Source organism: Pinus tabuliformis, chromosome J (assembly GCF_031772625.1).
Source record: "Pinus tabuliformis cultivar Carrire ecotype Pingquan chromosome J, CPIR1, whole genome shotgun sequence".
Lineage (NCBI taxonomy): Eukaryota > Viridiplantae > Streptophyta > Pinopsida > Pinales > Pinaceae > Pinus > Pinus tabuliformis.
The window spans coordinates 593,915,938-593,933,553 of NC_142295.1; the positions used below are offsets into that span (position 1 = coordinate 593,915,938).

The following is a 17,616-nucleotide window of genomic DNA, read 5'->3' on the forward strand; positions in this document are numbered from 1 at the left end:
AATCAAGAAAAATATCAGTTGCCATAAATAAGATGACCCATGTGGAGTTTGGCCCTAGTTTCCAATTTTTAACACTCCCTCTCAACTAGGAAGAACTCCATCTGCTAATCCATCTGCCAATCTGTACTATCTCTGCCATCAATGCATTGCTCTGCTATGTTGAACTATGATGAAGAAGACGTGATTGAGAATGTATCATACCATTCTTTACTGACCCGAAGCCAGTCCCAATCAAAGGAGAGTGTGTCATACCATTCTTACTGACTTGAAGTGAGTTCCAATCAAAAGAGAGTGTCACATACCACTCTTACTAACCTGAAGTCAATTCCAATTGATCCCAGATCAATATTGGTCATCCTAGCATAGGGAGTACAGTAGTACACAATGCTTCCATTGGTAGTACTATGGTCCCTATCCTCATTTCCCTACTCATTGGCCAGATGAGAGGTACTTTCCATGAGTCCTAGACTGCATGGGTAGGATGTATTAGTAGGAGAAGGATGAACCACTCATCCTACCTACATGTTTCCAAGGGGTATCACAGGGGAAGGCTGAACCACTCACCTTGTACACAACGAACCACTAGGGGAAGGTTGAAACATTAACCTTATTTCTCCAAGAAGTACCCCAAGCCCCTCGGAGCTCCTAGAGCTCAATTTCCATTTGATATAGGACCCTCATAAGAGGGTCTCTTCACGACTCTAAGTCGTTCTCGGAAGACCAAGAATTTGACCTTCCCCAGGGGCTTTGTTAGAATATTAGCGACCTCCTCATCAGTCCCAATGTGATGGAGCCTTATTTCTCCTTGTTATACCATATCCCTGATAGAGTGGTACCTGATATCTATATGCTTGGAGCGATCATGAAACACGTGATTCTCTGATAATCGGATCCCACTCTGGTTGTCGCAGAGGATCATGGTGGTATCCAACACATGTCCAAACAACTCACTGAAGATCTTCCTCAACTAGACAACTTCACTGGAGGCCATACTAGCAGTTATGTATTAGGCCTTGGCAGTGCTCAAGGCAATTGATTTTTGCTTCCTACTCATCCAAGACATCAAAGCAGAACCCAAAGAAAAATAGCATCTAGAAGTGCTGTTGTGATCCACCACATTGCTAGCCCAATCAACATCCAGAATTCGCTTGCGATCCACCACACTGCCAACCTAATCAACATTAGAATAACCATGTAGCCTCACATCTCCAATAGTGTTTCTCATTCCATGAGTGATTTTTCCCCAAAGATATCTTAGAAGATTCTTGGCACCAATCCAACGTATATGATGAGGTTCAACCATATATTGGCTCAATGTGTTAATTGCAAAACATATGTTCAGATGGGAGTTCACCAAGAACATCAGTGTTGCTATGAGTTGATGATACTCAGAAGAATTTCCCAATTTAGGTCCAGCAACACTACCACACAACTTCTTAAAGTTAAGTTCCATCGGAGTAGTCATAGGCTTTCAATCCACCATCCCAAATATTTCCAATATCTTCACAACATATTTTCCTTGAGAGAGAAAAATTTCACCTGGCTTTTCCTAGACCTCCAATCCTAGGAAATAGTGCATCGGTCCTAGGTCCTTCATCTCAAATTCATAATCCAACTCCCTCTTACATTTGTGAATCAAAGGGTCTGCACTTCCATCAACTCCATGCTTGATTTTGTAGAGCCACTTAGAGGTGACAACCGATTTGTCCTAGGTTCTAGGGACCACATCCCAGAAATCATTCTTCATAATTAACTCATATTATTCATTCATAGCATCCTTCCATACTTGATTCTTCACGTATTATTCGAATGATGAAGGATCATTTTGAATGATAGTGCTCATGGTGGTCAAATATCCTTGGTACCCGTTTGGCTTCTTGCTTTCACGGAAAGTCCCCCTTGGTGCAATGTGTATATTTTCATCTTCGAGAGTCTCCCTAAGCCATGAGGGTCTCATTTTGGAGGAAGAAGGCTCATGAGGGAGTGGATCAATAGGATCCATAGGTTCATCAACACCAGGCATCGTTTCGTCCTCTTTTTCACCCTGATTTCATGTGTCAACTTCTTTTTCCTTCCTTAGGATAGGAAGGCTATTGATCTTCCTAAGGGCCATATCTTCATCGAACATGACATCATGAATTATCTCAACTTCCTTTTGACCAGGCACATAAATTTTATATCCCTTATAATTTTCACTATAGCCCACAAAGATTCATTTCCTCCGAGATGCACCCAATTTGCTTCTTTTCTCTTTCGGCACATGAAAATATAAGGGACTTCCAAAAATTCTAAAATGAGAGACATTAGGTTTCTTAGAAGTGAACATTTCTTCGGGAGTCTTGGAGTCCAATTCTTGATGAGGGCATCGGTTTTGAACATACATAGCGGTATTTGCAACTTTAGCCCATAGGAACTTCAGAAGGCCTTGATCATGAGGCATAGCACGAACTGCTTCTACAATAGAGTAATTCTTCCTTTCAGCCACACCATTCTGCTCAGGAGTGTATGGCGTTGTAGTCTTCCTCTTAATTCCAGATTCTTTGCAATAATCTTGAAATTCATTGGATTCATACTCGGTCCCATTATTAGTCCTCAATATCTTGATTTTCTTCTCAGATTGGTTTTCAATCAAGGCTTTGAAGTGTTGAAACCAGGTGAACACTTCATCCTTCTTCTTCAAGAAGTACATCTAGGTCTTGCGAGAATAATCATTCGTAAAGGTGAGATAATATAAGTATCCTACCAAAGAGTTTACTGGCATCATACCAGATATGTCGGAGTGGATCAATTGCAATACATATGTGGTCTTGCTATTACTTGAGGGGAATGGTCCCCTTGTAAGTTTTTCTTCAACATATCCCGGACATACACCTTCATGCTCTACTTTGAACTCGGGCATACCTATCACCATCTATCTCACATCGAATAGGGCCTTATAATGAAGATGGGAAAACCTATGTTGCCATAATTCAGATTGTAGAGATGTGTTGCAAGACATGGCTCCTAATGGACTTCCTCCAACTTGATACAAAGTGTCAACCCTGAACCAAATAGTAAAAGCATCTTTAAAATTTATTTTCCAAATGCATACCTTTCCATCGATGAATGCCACCTTGAATCCTTTGTCCTCCATGGATGAAATGGACACCAGATTCTTCTTGAGATCAAGTACATATAGTACTTCTTGTAAAGCAACAATGTTACCTTGATTCAATTGAAGGGTAACATTCCGTACTCCCTTCATAGGATAGGTGGCATCGTCTCCAAGGATGATATCTAATTTTGTCTCCTTTTCTATCAGATTAGAGAGGGCTTCCTTGTATTCGGTGAAGTGCCTTGAGGCACCATTATCAATAAGTCAATTTCCCAAAGTGACCGGAGGAGAGGCAGTGAAGAGGGCCAATATAAAATAGTACTCTTTTTGCTTATAGTTAATAACATTTGATTCTTCATACCCGAAGTTCCTTGATTTCTTGGAGAGTCAACCATTTCCTTAATGTCTCACGTTCCTTTTTCCTTTGCCATTAGACCTTCCATTCCTTTGATCGTTGTTGTTGAAGTTTCCCCTGGAATGTTTATGATCATCATCATGCAATGTTTCCCTTTCATAGTGGCAAAACTTATTGAAAACAAAGCACCTGCCCTTCTTTCCTCCCTTAGATCTAGGTTTTCAATGGAAATGGCCTTTAGACCCTGCATTATTTATCTTTTTTGGCATGAGTGAAGAATGCAGTGGGGTTGCTTATGTTAGAAGTCATTTCTCGCTCCACCATTCTTGTTTCTTCCTGAATGCATCTCGACATCAATTCTTCAAACCCTGTAATTCTATCATTGTTGAGTATAGTGGTTCTAAATACATACCACTGAAGTGGGAATCCTCCAAGGGTGTTGAGAGTAAGTTCCTTGTCAGGAATGATTTCTCCAATCGAGAGTAGATCATTCTTGATCTCAGTAATCCTCAAGAAATTGGATTGAATATCCTCGTCCTTTCCCTTCTTAATATCCTTCAACTTATTCTTGAGAAATAGAATTTGATTAGCATCACTAACCCTGAACATGCCGACCAACCTGTCGTAGATCTCCTTGGAGGACTTCAATTAAGAGATGTAGGCCACCAGATGCTTGTAAATGGAATCCCTTATAATCTTCTTTTCTTTGACTTCAACCCTATTGTACTTGGTCTTCACAGTAGTCGGTGCATTTGAAGGAGGTTCAGGGATTTTACCCTGCACATAGTCCATCACTTCTTTTTCTTCCAAGGTCAAATCAAGAGACATCCTCCATCCATGATAGTAAAATTTATGATGGAGCTTGTCTTCAACCGGGAAGTAGGATGAGGAACCTGTTGAACCTTTTCTCTTTGTCCAACTATCTTTGGTGATTTCTCTTTCACTCTTGCTTGGGCTTTGTCTTCACCTTAGCTCTAATACCATGTTAATTTTAGGAACCAATAGTATGCTCTATTCTTTAGAGAAATTTTACTTCAATTTATTTATTAGCCCAGTATCAATATTTAGATTAGCAATCAAATCAACATGATAGTAAAATGCAGATAGAACATAAACATAAATAGCAGTAGACAAGCCAAGACAAGAGGACACCAGATGTGGCACTAGCCAGGTACAAACCCCAATGTGGGGAAACCCTTGATCAAATCTTCTTTTAGTCTTCAATAGTTCAGCACAAAGATAATATAATTTACAAATCTGATAATTTATAACAGCAACAAAAGAGCCCTAACCAAAAAATTCAACGCTGGTCAACAGGGAAGATTTGACCCTCATAAAATCGGTCAACTTTATTCAACTTCAGCCTCAAAACAAAAAGATAAAATAACCCTCAAATAGCCCACCTGCGGTCAGCCCTAGCTGCAGTCAACGATCAAAATTTAGCCTCGATTTCTGTGCCAAGAAATGCGGCCTGACCAAACAGAGATAGCCCTCACAAAAATGCAGTCAAAGGAGGTCAACACATTTTGTTCAACGCTTGGTCAAACTATCCAGAAATTCAGTCTCCTGAAATTTCGGCCTCCTGAAATTTCACTCTCTTGAAATTTCAGCCTCCTGAAATTTCGCTCTCCAGAAATTTTGAACGCGTGGAGAGAGAGAGACCAGAAATCTATACCCAATCAATGAGGAGAGAGAGAGAAGTGTCAAGATGATGGTGTCCAAATGAGGCTAAGTCACCTTCTATTTATATGCAACATTGAGGATGAATAGACGTAATTTTTTGGTTTCTGAGCCTACATACGTTTGTTGGCCGACCTTGACAATTTGACCATAATCAAAATAAATTCATAACTTCATTTGTAAATGTCAAAATCAAATGATCTTTAGATCAATCCTACACCTCTCAGAGAGAGGAATCCAAGAAAAATATCAGCTATCATAAATAAGATGACCCATGTGGAGTTTGGCCCTAGTTTCCAACTTTAAAAGATAATGATTTCATCTAGAAGAGAAGGGAAAAATTACTGGTGTCATCATTGCCAAAGGAGTATCAGAATTTATGTGTGGGAGGAGGGCCTAATTTTCCCCCATTGCAATGGAGGCTTTTTCAATCAAACTGAGAGACCAACACTAAATTTTGGGTACCACCAATATACACCTGGGGGAGGGCAAGGAAAGGAGCAAGGGGGATTGTAATTCGAGCCATGGTAAGCTGGACTAAGTCCTGCCAGGGGTATTTCTACAAATCTTACAACTAATCATGGCATAACCCAAATGATGGAATCCCTTGTTACTTTCTTCCAACATGAGAATGATGATGACAACAACAACAATAGTAATACCAAAGATGAGGAGCGAAGAGCGAGAAGAGGAAGGGTACTAATTTGTATGGATCCTGGTGGGTTCAATCCTATAATGTTTACTCATGGTCAAATTATGCGGAATTTGATGGGTTTTGGTGGGGGGAATTTGAAATTATTTGTTGATGATAGCACAGGGGAGTAGCCCACCGGATTACCTGGTAAATTTGGGGATTATTTCCTTGGGCTTCGTTTGGATAAGCTTATACAACAACTAGGAGAAAATGACCACAACAGATATGGTATACCTCCCGCCTCGAAATCTTCCATAGGAAAAATTCCCACCACCAAAATTACCCAAGACCTTCTTGTTATCGATTCTACAAAGTGTGCAGTATGCAAGGATGAATTTGAAGTGGGCACCGAAGTAAGATAGATTCCATGTAAACACATGTACCATTATTTTTGCATTCTTCTATGGCTTGAACACCATAATGTTTTTCCAATTTGTCGATATGAGATGCCCACAGATGACGTGGAGTATGAGCATGCTCTCTCTCATGGGAAAAGCTCTCCTTGGGTTCAGAATTCTGGTGGCACATCAGATGGGAAAGGTGGAAATATTTATGGGTTGTCTTCATGCAATACAATGGGAACATAAAATAATAGTAATAATGAACCTTTTGGGCCTAGAATGAGTTATGGCAATACCATGGTTGGTACTAGCAGTATTTCCCCAAACCAATGAGAAGCTTCTGGTGGTGGTGTTGTTGTTCTATTTCCTGCCCACGAAGCAGCTAATGTAAATGGCAGTGGCAGAGGGATAAGCAGGAAATTCGAGGTCTCTCTTGCAGGGCCATTCAGGGCTTCCTTTTCAACAACTCAACAAGCTCAAGCTGAAACAAGCTCTGATCCTACAAACAGTGGAGAGATTGTTTCTAGCAGACCAGATGAGGGAAATGATTTTCAGGGGAACAACTTAGCTATTGTGAGGGCAGAGGATGATATTGATACTCTTATGTATGAATAAAGAGAGGGAGACTTGGATTGATGGTTTGTAACTTATGTCATGCAACTGCGGCTATCTAGAGTTCAAATTTTTTAAAGGTATGATTTTCAGGTCATTAAACATAAGTAATCATTTTGAAAGGGACATTATAGTCCTTCCTTCTCAAGATTGTTTTCACTCAAGCAATCTAGAACCTACATATCAATACCAAAATCTCGAATATGTTTGTAGAATGCTCCAACACAATTGAACCTAGCATCATTGTCACACTTTGACATACCATAAAGCAATCCACTATGATTGAAATCATCCCTCATAAAAATCCATGGATCCCAAGACCACATTGGGATACTGACATTTCTATTACCTGAACTTCAGCGCAATATTTGTTTCATTTCTCTACAACCTAATATTGTACCCACCTTGAAAAAATAAATTATAAATCCTACAAGTTATGAATTCACATTTCAAAGGAGAAAGCATCCCCTCCTAAGGTGATGTATAAAATCCCTTATGCCAAACATCCTTCCCATCCTAAGGGAAACCAAACTTCTGTTCTAGAAAGAGTCCTATTGTAGGTAGCCATTGCCCTAGTTGTTATCGATAGATTGGATCCATTGTCAACCCTATAACTTTACCATCAACAGGACCACCCATTATAACCACAAGTTCCTCACTGAAATTAGCAAAGGCTAATGTTTTTGTAGTTCCACCAAGTTTATTATCCTCAAAATCAGATAGCATGGTTTCATTTTTCAATACAAAAAGCAATGTATTAGCATATATAATTCCCAAATCATACAAAGAATATAAGAATTTGTTCCCTATAGTTTTGAACATGTGTTGAAAAACAAGCCTCTTTGGACCAACAACATTATATGGGAAAATTGAGAAGATAATGGCATTACAACAACACTCAGTTGTACAAGCAACTATAATGGTACAAGATTTTTAACCAATTCCCCATAGTAGGGATCAACTGAGTGTACAAGCAACTGTAGTGGTACAGGATTTGATAACTAACTCCCCACAATGGAGATCAATAGAGCAACATACCACCAAACAATAATTCTAGTCACATAGCCAACAATAATATCTAAAACAAGATATCCATAGGGTTCTGGCACATACCAAACATTCCCATCTTTTCAATCAAAAATTGGAAATGAACTCCACCAAAGTAGAGAGAAAATGCAATAGGAAAAAATAGTGGAATAATGTAATCCATGAGTGACCTAAGCAAATTTTGACCAAAGAATTTGTCAGAGATAGTGAAAATTGGCCATGTTAAAACAAAAATTACTTCTCACCAAATGTCAAAATGCTCCCATCAAGTCCTGTATACAAGTAGACAAGTAACTGTAGCATAAAAGGTGATTTCTCCCCAATGGCTCACCCATTCCTCTTTAGAAGCCTATCAATGTTAGGCCTATTATTAGTTAATGAGTCTTTCCAATTGCCTTTGGCAATAATAAGCCAACAAGAGAGCTTGTAACAAACATAAGCATTGCTTGGAAAGAATGTGAATACCAGTTCATAAATAAATTTGACACTATAAATATCAATAAAGAAAACATTGCAAGTACAATTACTACTAAAATTCACCCCACTACATGCAACACCATACCTTTAAAGATACACCAAAGACCTGTGAGCTAGGAGAGACACATGAAATTGGAAGACATGGAAAATACAAGAGCAAGAAGAATAAAGATCATAGGCAAAACATGTAATATCCTGGATATTTTCTTTGAATAAATAACCATAAACCATGAAAGATAGTTGAAGAAAATTGGCTGATCCTCTTGGGTGATATTTTATGCAACCATGAGATCAACTCTTTCGTAAGCATTTCTTAACTAGAAGGAACTTGAAAGTGCTTTCAATAAGCTGATTAAGTTCTCCCCTCAAACCTGTATGCTTCTAGGCAAAAGTTTATCCAGCTTGTCATATCTAGTGTGATAGAAATAGCCTCTACTGATGAATGTAATATCTAATCCTGGGATATCCCATAGTCCTCGACAAATATTTGATAGTTTGTTTCTCCATTATCCATACGAAAAATATCTTGTGCTGCACTATGCACCATAAATTGTTGACTTGGTGTAGAACAAAGAAGGCCATGATCCAGGACCGGATTCACAAACTAAATCAAGTACTCCTATGCCAAATGCTTCCAAATTTATAAACGCTCTGATTATTTCCTTCCATTTATGTGTCTTCATAAATCCATGAGATGCCAACAGAAAATCTCTTCTGCACCATCAAAAAGGAAAATAATTGGATGAGGTCACACCTGACCAAAATCGATAATGAGACATAACACTCCCAACATGGATGCTGCAGATGAGCCACAGTCACCAGCTCCTGGAGAACCCAATGGATTGTCAAAATGATTGTTGATGAGAATAGTTGGATATCAATGGTAGTGGTAGAGGGACAAGTAGGAACTTCGAAGTCTCCCTTGCGGGGCCATTCAAGGCTTCCTTTTAAACAACTCAACAAGCTCAAGCTGAAACAAGCTTCGGTCCTACAAACAATGGAGAGACGGTTTCTAGCAGTCTAGACAAGGGAAATGATGTTCAGGGGAACAACTTAGCTACTGCGAGGGCAGAGGATGATGGTGATACTCTTATGTCTGAAGCAAGAGAGGGAGACTTGGACTGATGGTTTGTAACTTATATCACGCAACTGTGGCTAGCTAGAGTTCAACTTTTTTGAAGGTATGATTTTTAGGTCATTCAACAATTCCATGTAAAGCATGAAATAAGAACTAGTTCAGACATTTTCTTCTTCCCATACTGAAAAGTTATTTACAGCTTGGGAAATTTTATTCATCGCCTTAGTTTTCATTATTTTGGAATACTACTACTACTGTGAATAGGTTGCGATGATGATCAACAAATCAAGTTATTTTTCAATGAATGATGCTCATTCTCTATTGTTAAGGGATTTTAAGTTAATTTCTAGGCAAATTTTGCATGCCATTAGATCAATGCATCTTTCTTTGCAAAACTTTTGAAGCACGAAGAATTACAATCAAAACAACATATTGTTCTGAATGTGGCAATATAATTCAGTCATGAGAAATGACAATAGAAAATGACAACAATAAAACGATGATAATTCTTTGATTTCAATTCAGAATCTAGTTTGGCTAAAATTTCCAATATCATAAATTGAATGTAATCATCTCTGCTACTTAGATGGTCACACACACCAATTCTAAGCATGAAAGTTTTCCATGCATCCTTAAGAAGTTGTTATTTTGATCAATGGAATGAACTATGACTTCTTGCAACCTGGTTCAATCATCTCTATAATTCTTTTATGGAATATGAATTACTTTCTTAAGATTGTTTGTCAATATCAATTAGAAAAAATGAAAATAAATATTTGATGGGAATGTAGCAAGATGGAATCTCATCATATGAATCATTGAACTCCAAGCCTTTAACATAAATATCTGTTCAGGTAAGTATTCTTCTAAAAAATTTAGATTCCAGGGACTCACTTAGAATTATAATGTGTATATGAAAAATCTTATATGGAACTACACTCCGACACAACTTGTGGTGTTTGGGGAAGTTAGAATTTCAAGTACCTTCTTCCTAACCTCAACTCCAATAGAACACAAGCCTTTACCCTCATGTACAATTAGATACTGAATGGTCCATTATACTCCCAAACATTCTTAGTTGTTGTTAAATGATGGATTACTATTTCCTCCTTTTAAATTCTACACCAGTTTAAAAGGGTCATCTTCTCTGATAACCTTTCTTATCTCTTGAAGAACACGTTTAGAGGTACAAGGATTCTCCAACAGAAGATAAGGCATGTATTGAAAGATGCATTCAAGAGATGGAGAATCCTTCCCTGGTATAGCCATCTCTTTTGTAAGGTTTGAGTCCTTGACTCTTTTTTTCTCTACTATCGCTTCCCAATTATTTTTACTTTGTTTTGGATAAGCATTCCTAGAGATCTGAAAGCTCCCAAAGCCTTATTTAAATGGATCTCCTAGATTTGGAAGGTTCTCTCCTAGCAATGGAGATGATTTCAGGCATATATAGTGGCATTTTTATCAGCCAACTCCAACATGCTTTTATAAGGACACCGTTTAGCGTTTGTTTACATATTTTGGCTAAGGAGAATTGTGCCATCAGCAAAAAGTTGATGAGAGATGTACTTGATCTCGAAAGTGAGGAAAATCTTAAGTTTTGTAAATTAGAGAAAAAAATGTAAATTTATGTGAGTCTCCTCTAGAGGGTTGTAATTGGAGTCTCCCTGAGCGGATTACACCTAAGGACCAAAATGAAAATCTCATCCAATGATCTTGTGTGTCTAGAAACATTAATTCTTATTGAAATGTGATATTGTTTTTCTAAATTTTACATTTGTTGAGAAAATTGATCAACAAAGAATCACCTGGCACAAAGAACTAATGTGATTTTCCACTCATCTTTCTTATTCTAGTTTCTTTATAGGTTATTTTTTCACAATCAGGCATCAAACTATTTCTTGATCTGCTAACTTTATCTCACAAAATTGTATTAGAGCAACAAGATATTTTGAATCTGTGAGACTATAGACCAAAGAAGATTTGTGTCAGAGAGCTAAGGATGATACCGAGAAAGTTTGGCATGCTCAAGAAATAGTTTTTATCAATAGAAGTTATGTTTAGTTAAGCGAAGCGCTTGTAGGGTATATGATGCCCAACATTAGTGTGTTATGTATTCTTTTGACAGGGTATACATATTATTTTGACAATATTTATAAAAACTCGCTATAACTATTAGAAATTTAAATAAGAGTATCTTTAATCACTTTTCAAAAGATCTAAAAGGGAGCTACCCTTTTTGGACCAAAATCAAGGCTTCACCTTTTCATACAACTTGACGGGGTTGGATGAGGTTCCCTCCAATGTAGGAGTTTGTTTCTTGGCTATAACTAGAACTTGTTGGTTTGTTTCTTTGCATAGAACCACTATTTCCAAATTAAGCAGTGTTGCACACTGCATCAAATTTCTTATATATTAAGTTCAATTCCTTTATGATGGCCTACTATTGCTCTCCCTTTTCCTCTACAACATGTACAACAAGGGCTTTGTTAATCATATACACTTCTATCATTCAGAAAACTTGTGTGTCTCTAGACTAGGAGTCTAGAACTTGGTGGGCTCCAGTATTGCAGCAATAATGCTGAACTCCTGGGACTCCCTTCTTTACTTTTGTCAACCCGGTAGTTCATAACAAACTTGGAAGCGATGGTGCTATATGCACAAGTACTAGCTTTTTACGTAGCTGTCATTGGATCAGCTGGCACAAGTCCGCTAGGAGCTTAAGCCAACTTCTATGAGCTCTGAGAAGAAGCTTTTAATGGTGATGGATGAAAGCTAACTCAAAGGAAGCTAGTCTACTTGCAGAAATAAGTTGAAAGTGAAAAAGGAATGCAAACCCTAGCAAACCCTAGTTCTACAGACTAACCCTACCGGTGCAAGGAAAAAGATGAAAGCAGCGGAAATGGATTCCATTGACTTCTAGAAATGTAGAATGCATGTGACTAAGCTACTCTTGCAGTGAAATCTGAAAAGGAATGTCTTTTTGTATTTTTGAGTAATCTTGTAGAATTATTTTGCATGTGCTTAATTGTTCTGACTGTGCAGAGGTTGATTGATGGAAGGAAATGGTGAGGGCACTTGCAGGAGGTTGGGAAGGTGAGAAGAGGGCCTAAGGGATCCCTAACACCCTTCTAGAGAGTTTCACAGTGATCGGATCTCGAAAAACCGCTCTCGTGATCTTCTACTGGAACTCTGCAGGGGTTCTACATGATGTTCTATAGGATGTTCCAAAAGGAGATTTTGGAGGGTTGATGGTGGAAGAAAGGTGGAGAAGTGGAAATGGAGGTTGGATGAGGGTGTGAAGAGGTTTAGAACCTGGCAGGTGAAGCTGAGAAGTGATGAGGATGGTTGGATTTGTTCAAGGAGGGGTAGAGCAATGTTGCACAAAAATATGGAAATTAGGTCAAAGTGAGAAAGTGTGGTAAACGAACAGCAAGAATCTAGGTTAGAGGATGGAACAGGTTGTGATGATGGAGGAAGGGTAAGCAGGAAGTTTTCTCAGGTGGTCTGCACACTACTTCTTGAAACTGACCAAACAAAGATCATGCAAACCAAGTATCTAGCTATTCTAACCTAATTTGACCTAGGAACTAGCAACCATGATGAACAGAAATCCCTTGGTAGAAAATCATGTGAAACAACTTATGAAAACCAAGCAAGAATGAATTTAAGCATGTAATCACATCTGGTATCAACTTTTACAAATGAGAAACTAACACTAGCAATTGCATGAAGAAGCAAGAACAGTTTTTTTGTGGCAGCAAGGACACCGTGGTCTCAACTCATGGTCCCGAGGAGGGAGAGGTGAGATCCAAGGTTGCTTGATGGCCTTTTTTGAAGATATTTTCTGCTATCAACCTATCACATCACTCTAAAACATGAAAGCTTTTTCAATCATCAAAACTGACCTAGATAACCAAGCAAGATTTTAATCTACTAACGGAAACTATTTTATGAAGATAGTAAAGGAAAACATATAACAGTACATGGAGGAGGTCCTAGCACTTGGGTTGGACCCAACCCCAAGAGCAACAGGCTCCTAAAAGAAGCTCAGAACTGATGGAACATAAAACTGGTTTCCATTACTCAAAAAACAACCATGTCCAAAATGTGTTACAGCAGAAGCTCCAAAATGGGCTCAGAAATAAAGCAGCACTATAGTGCAAAATACAAATGTTCAACAAGTAACCTACAAAGGCTGGAAACCTTCCTACTTATGCACTACGAGGACCTCCAGTAGTCCTCCTTAATTCAAGGGACTTGGCTGCTCAAAACTACAGTACTCAACCACTCCATAAAAGTTGCTCGACTGCCTTTGGAAATCGACTTTGGTGGGCTGCTGAACTCCGAGCTGATGGTGGAGAACTCAAGGAAGGGGTCATTTAGTGCAGGAGACACCCTTCCTATGAATCCTCAGCCTTTTCCCCTCGTATTTTGTTGTCAAATGGTCCATAAATGCTTGACCTTGGTCCAAAAGTTGTCCAAAAATTTGCAGCAAACATGTATTAGCCTTCATGGTCAAGTGACTATTCTCATTCATTCAATTAACATAAACATACTTCAAAAGCATACATAAACTATGAACAATGGTGGATAAATGGAGAACAATAGGAAAAATGAGCCCAATAAGTTACCCATTTTTGGGGCTCATCATCACCCCCCTGCTAAATGGGTTGCTCATCCTTTGAGCAACTAATCTAGCTCATCATCCTTGATAGCTTTGACTGCCTCCCTCACGTCCCAGACCTCCGAGGTGATGTCTTCTTCCCGGTCATGAAATCCTACTTTTCTTTCTACTTCCTCCCACTGCCTGTTTTCCTCTTCTTCCCTGACTCCTTCCAGCAATCCTAAAAGCAAGGGAGGACTGAACTTTAGGCTGATCCAATTGGCCTGCAGATTTTTCATTGACTCTTTATAGAGGGGTACCCTTGCCAAGGCTTCCCTCATCTTGGTTGGGGAGTGGTATTCTCTTATTTTCAAACTGTGGGGCTGTGTGTTCCACCTCCTTGTGCAAACATGAATGCAGTTATGCCCCAACAGTGTTTCCATGTCCTCAAAGTGGGCAATAGCTTGAGCTTGTCGTTCAATGTAATCTGGTAAAACCTGAGGGTTGTTGGCCAGGTGCTGATGGGCATGTATTAAAGCTGATGTATCCTTTGGTTCTATCCATATCATGAGTGGTTCACTCAGCTCCTTGTTCATAATATCTTGAATCTCTGCTGCCCTCTTTTCCTCATGATTTAACCAGGAGGCCATGGCCATAAGTTGCACATCTCCCAATGTAGCATTGGGGTCCCAAAGAGTCATGTTTGGAAAGGCCAAGTTGTGTAAATAGAATTCGAATAACTTAGCCTTATCCTCTGCTGAGCTGTTGTCACACAAGGTCATGAATTGATGGTAGCTTTGAAATGGAATGGTGCCCCTTTGGGCCAAGGTGTTAATCTGGAACTGCAACCATTGATCTTTAAGATATAAGGCATATGACTTGTCAGGTGCCTACACTACAAGGCCTCTACTGTCGAGCTGGCCATGTAGGCCAGTTGGGCTTCCTTTTCTTGTACCTATTTCTTTAGAGAATGTATTTCCTCAGCTATCTGTGACTCCTTCTCCTGTAGTTGTTTTGTTAGCGCCTCAACCTCAGCCTGCAGCCTATCCACTTTTTGTTGTTCATCAGAGGTTTCTTTGTTTGTTGAAGGCTTTTCCTGTTGCTGTTGTCCTCCTAGAATGGAGAGCCTGTCGTCCTTATGAATTCCCTGTAGCCGTAGCTGCTGTTTCAGCAGCTCGTTCTCTTCCTGTAGTTTGGCCCTCTAACTGCTTTCCACATGCTTCACCATGGCCAATTCTCTCCTTGAGTCCTTGAGTTTTTCTTCTAGGGGGCCTATGTCTGCCACACCCTTGGACTTGGCAATCCTCATCCAAGTGTGTGTCCTAATTCTTTCTTCTTCCAGTGCAAAGAAGAGTGGCACCACAAATTTCTGGGGAATTATTTTCCCGGCTTCTAACAGGTTATAGTATGAGTCAAAGCTGGGCTGAGGGCTTGGTTCCAATATTTCCTCTGTCTTTTCTTCCTCCTGTGATTGTTTGGCCGCCTTTTCCTCCAATTTCTCGGTCGCTTTTAGCTTAGCCCGAGTTTCCTATAGAGATTTCTCAGCTTCCTGTAGAGTCGTCTTTGAGTCCATTGTCTTCATTCTCTCTCTCTAGGTGGAAGTTTTTGGGCTTCCTCGTTCATAGGTGACGGATATCTTTGAAGGAGACCCTTCTTTTGGATTAGGTATTGTGTCCTCAATGATAATTGGCTCCTTTGATTGTGGCTGGGGTCTGCCTACTTTGATCCGTGTGCTCCTTCTTACTTTAAAGTACATGGAGGTTTGCCTCTTTTGCTTCCCTTTCTGTTTTGGAGGTGTTTTTAAGGCGGCAAGCACAGCTGTTGCCTCTCTTGCCAATATTTCAGGTGATTTCCCCCTTTGCTGTTCTTTTTCCATGCTTCCTGTAGAAGTCCCTGTGTCAACTATTTCTGCCTGTATTGCGGCCATTTCAGGATCTGTCTTTCCCTTTTTTTTTGGTGTGACTGCTTTGGCTATGACAGCCTTCACTTGGGATGTTTCTGCCTTCTCTGCTCTCCTCTGCAGTCTCTTTTCCCTTAGGGTTTGTGTTGTTGTTCCTTGCTCTATTTTAGGCTCAACAATTTGGCCCTCTCCCCCTTTTTCTTTATGTCCTTGTTGTGCTTGAATGTCTTGTGTTCCTTCATCATTGGTTTTCTTACCTTCTTCAGCGTGTTCTCCCTCCTCACTGCTGGATGAGGTGATGTCTTCGGCCAGGATTCCAATATCGTCATCCCGGGACATGTTTCGGAAGATTTCCCAAGATATGGGGACAGTGTAGGTATGCAGGGCATCTTCCACTAATAGCTTAATGAGCCCATGATGGGCCAACTGATCTGGGGTCCCTTCATTCAATTTTGTACCACATTCAATTAGTGACTGAAGAAGAAAATAGGGAATGCTCAGCTTCTGGGCTGGAGGTGAATCAATCCCATGCCTTAGTTCACACAGCAACCTGAAATGGTATCCATAGACAATGCTAAACCTCCCCTCACATGTAATGTACTTCATAATTTGAAAACTGACCTCACTCCAGAGAGGAGGCAAGCTAGTTCTTCTAACCCCATTTTTGTCTTCTACAGGATGTTCCTCTGGTAGGAAGAATGTTTTCTTGACAACCTAGCCCAAAGACCTCTCTTCTTTGCTCCAAGGGAGACCTAATGGCAGACCAGTAACATGACTGATGAGCTCAGGGGTAAGTTCTAGGGTCAATCCCCTAAAACTTACTGTGGCCTGTGTCTTTGATTGAGGTCTCAAGGACATCAAAAATTCCTTTGTTATCTCCTTGGCATGACCCCGAATTCTATCAAAAAATTTCATCCAATTGGCCCGAGTGAAAATATCCACCACCTCAGGATGCTCGTGCAGTTTGCTAGTGTCTGAGGGTTCTTTCCTTATGAATCCCCCTAGCATGGTGAGAGTGTTTTTCTTTTTGCTTTGATCAGAAAAAGGAATGCTGGTTATGGCTTTCCCTCTTAACTCAAGAAGGGATTTCTCAGGTATCAATATTAATTAACAGCTATTCCCTGGTTTTCAAAACTGTTGTTGCCCAGAACATGGCTGCCTGTTTATGAAAGGGAGAGTTTTGTTTCTACAGACAGAGTACAGAGCTCAATTTTTCCTTCCCAGCACATATACAGATATTCAAATTCAAAATTTCATACACAGGCTGACCTCCACAGTTGCATATCTTTCTACAGGAGAATTTAAAAAAAAATAGGAACATGGAGGAGAATTTGGATGCAAAAACAACTGAGAAACCTAGTGCAACACACAGGCAAATGTTTTCTTCCAATCCCCAGGCAGATTTTTCTCTGGTTCCCCACTCTGATATCATTCAATTCACCACCTTTTCAAATCACACCATGCATAAAGAGTTTTCGAGCCTACCTCCCTTGGAGCTCCAAATTCAATGAAGAAAAATCCTAAGTTTCCTTGCTCCGAAAGGCTGTGCAGGGTTTCCTGTAGAACCCTTCCTGTAGAAGACTCCCCGATTCCTGTAGAATATCTTTGTGCCTCTGCACGAGCCCGATACGTGGGAGATTCTTGGAAACAGGTAGAAAAACTGGTGGTGGGTGACTGGTTAACAGTTTCTGGAGCAGAGGACGCGTACTCCAGTCGAGGACATTGCAAGTGAAAA

The 17,616-nt window shown here is 39.7% G+C and overlaps 1 pseudogene; it reads left to right on the plus strand.

The window, feature by feature from the left end:
* The first annotated feature begins 5,441 nt into the window (after nt 1-5,441).
* On the plus strand, nt 5,442-9,446 carry LOC149228387 (putative E3 ubiquitin-protein ligase RHC1A; annotated as a pseudogene).
* Nucleotides 9,447-17,616: the final 8,170 nt, after the last annotated feature.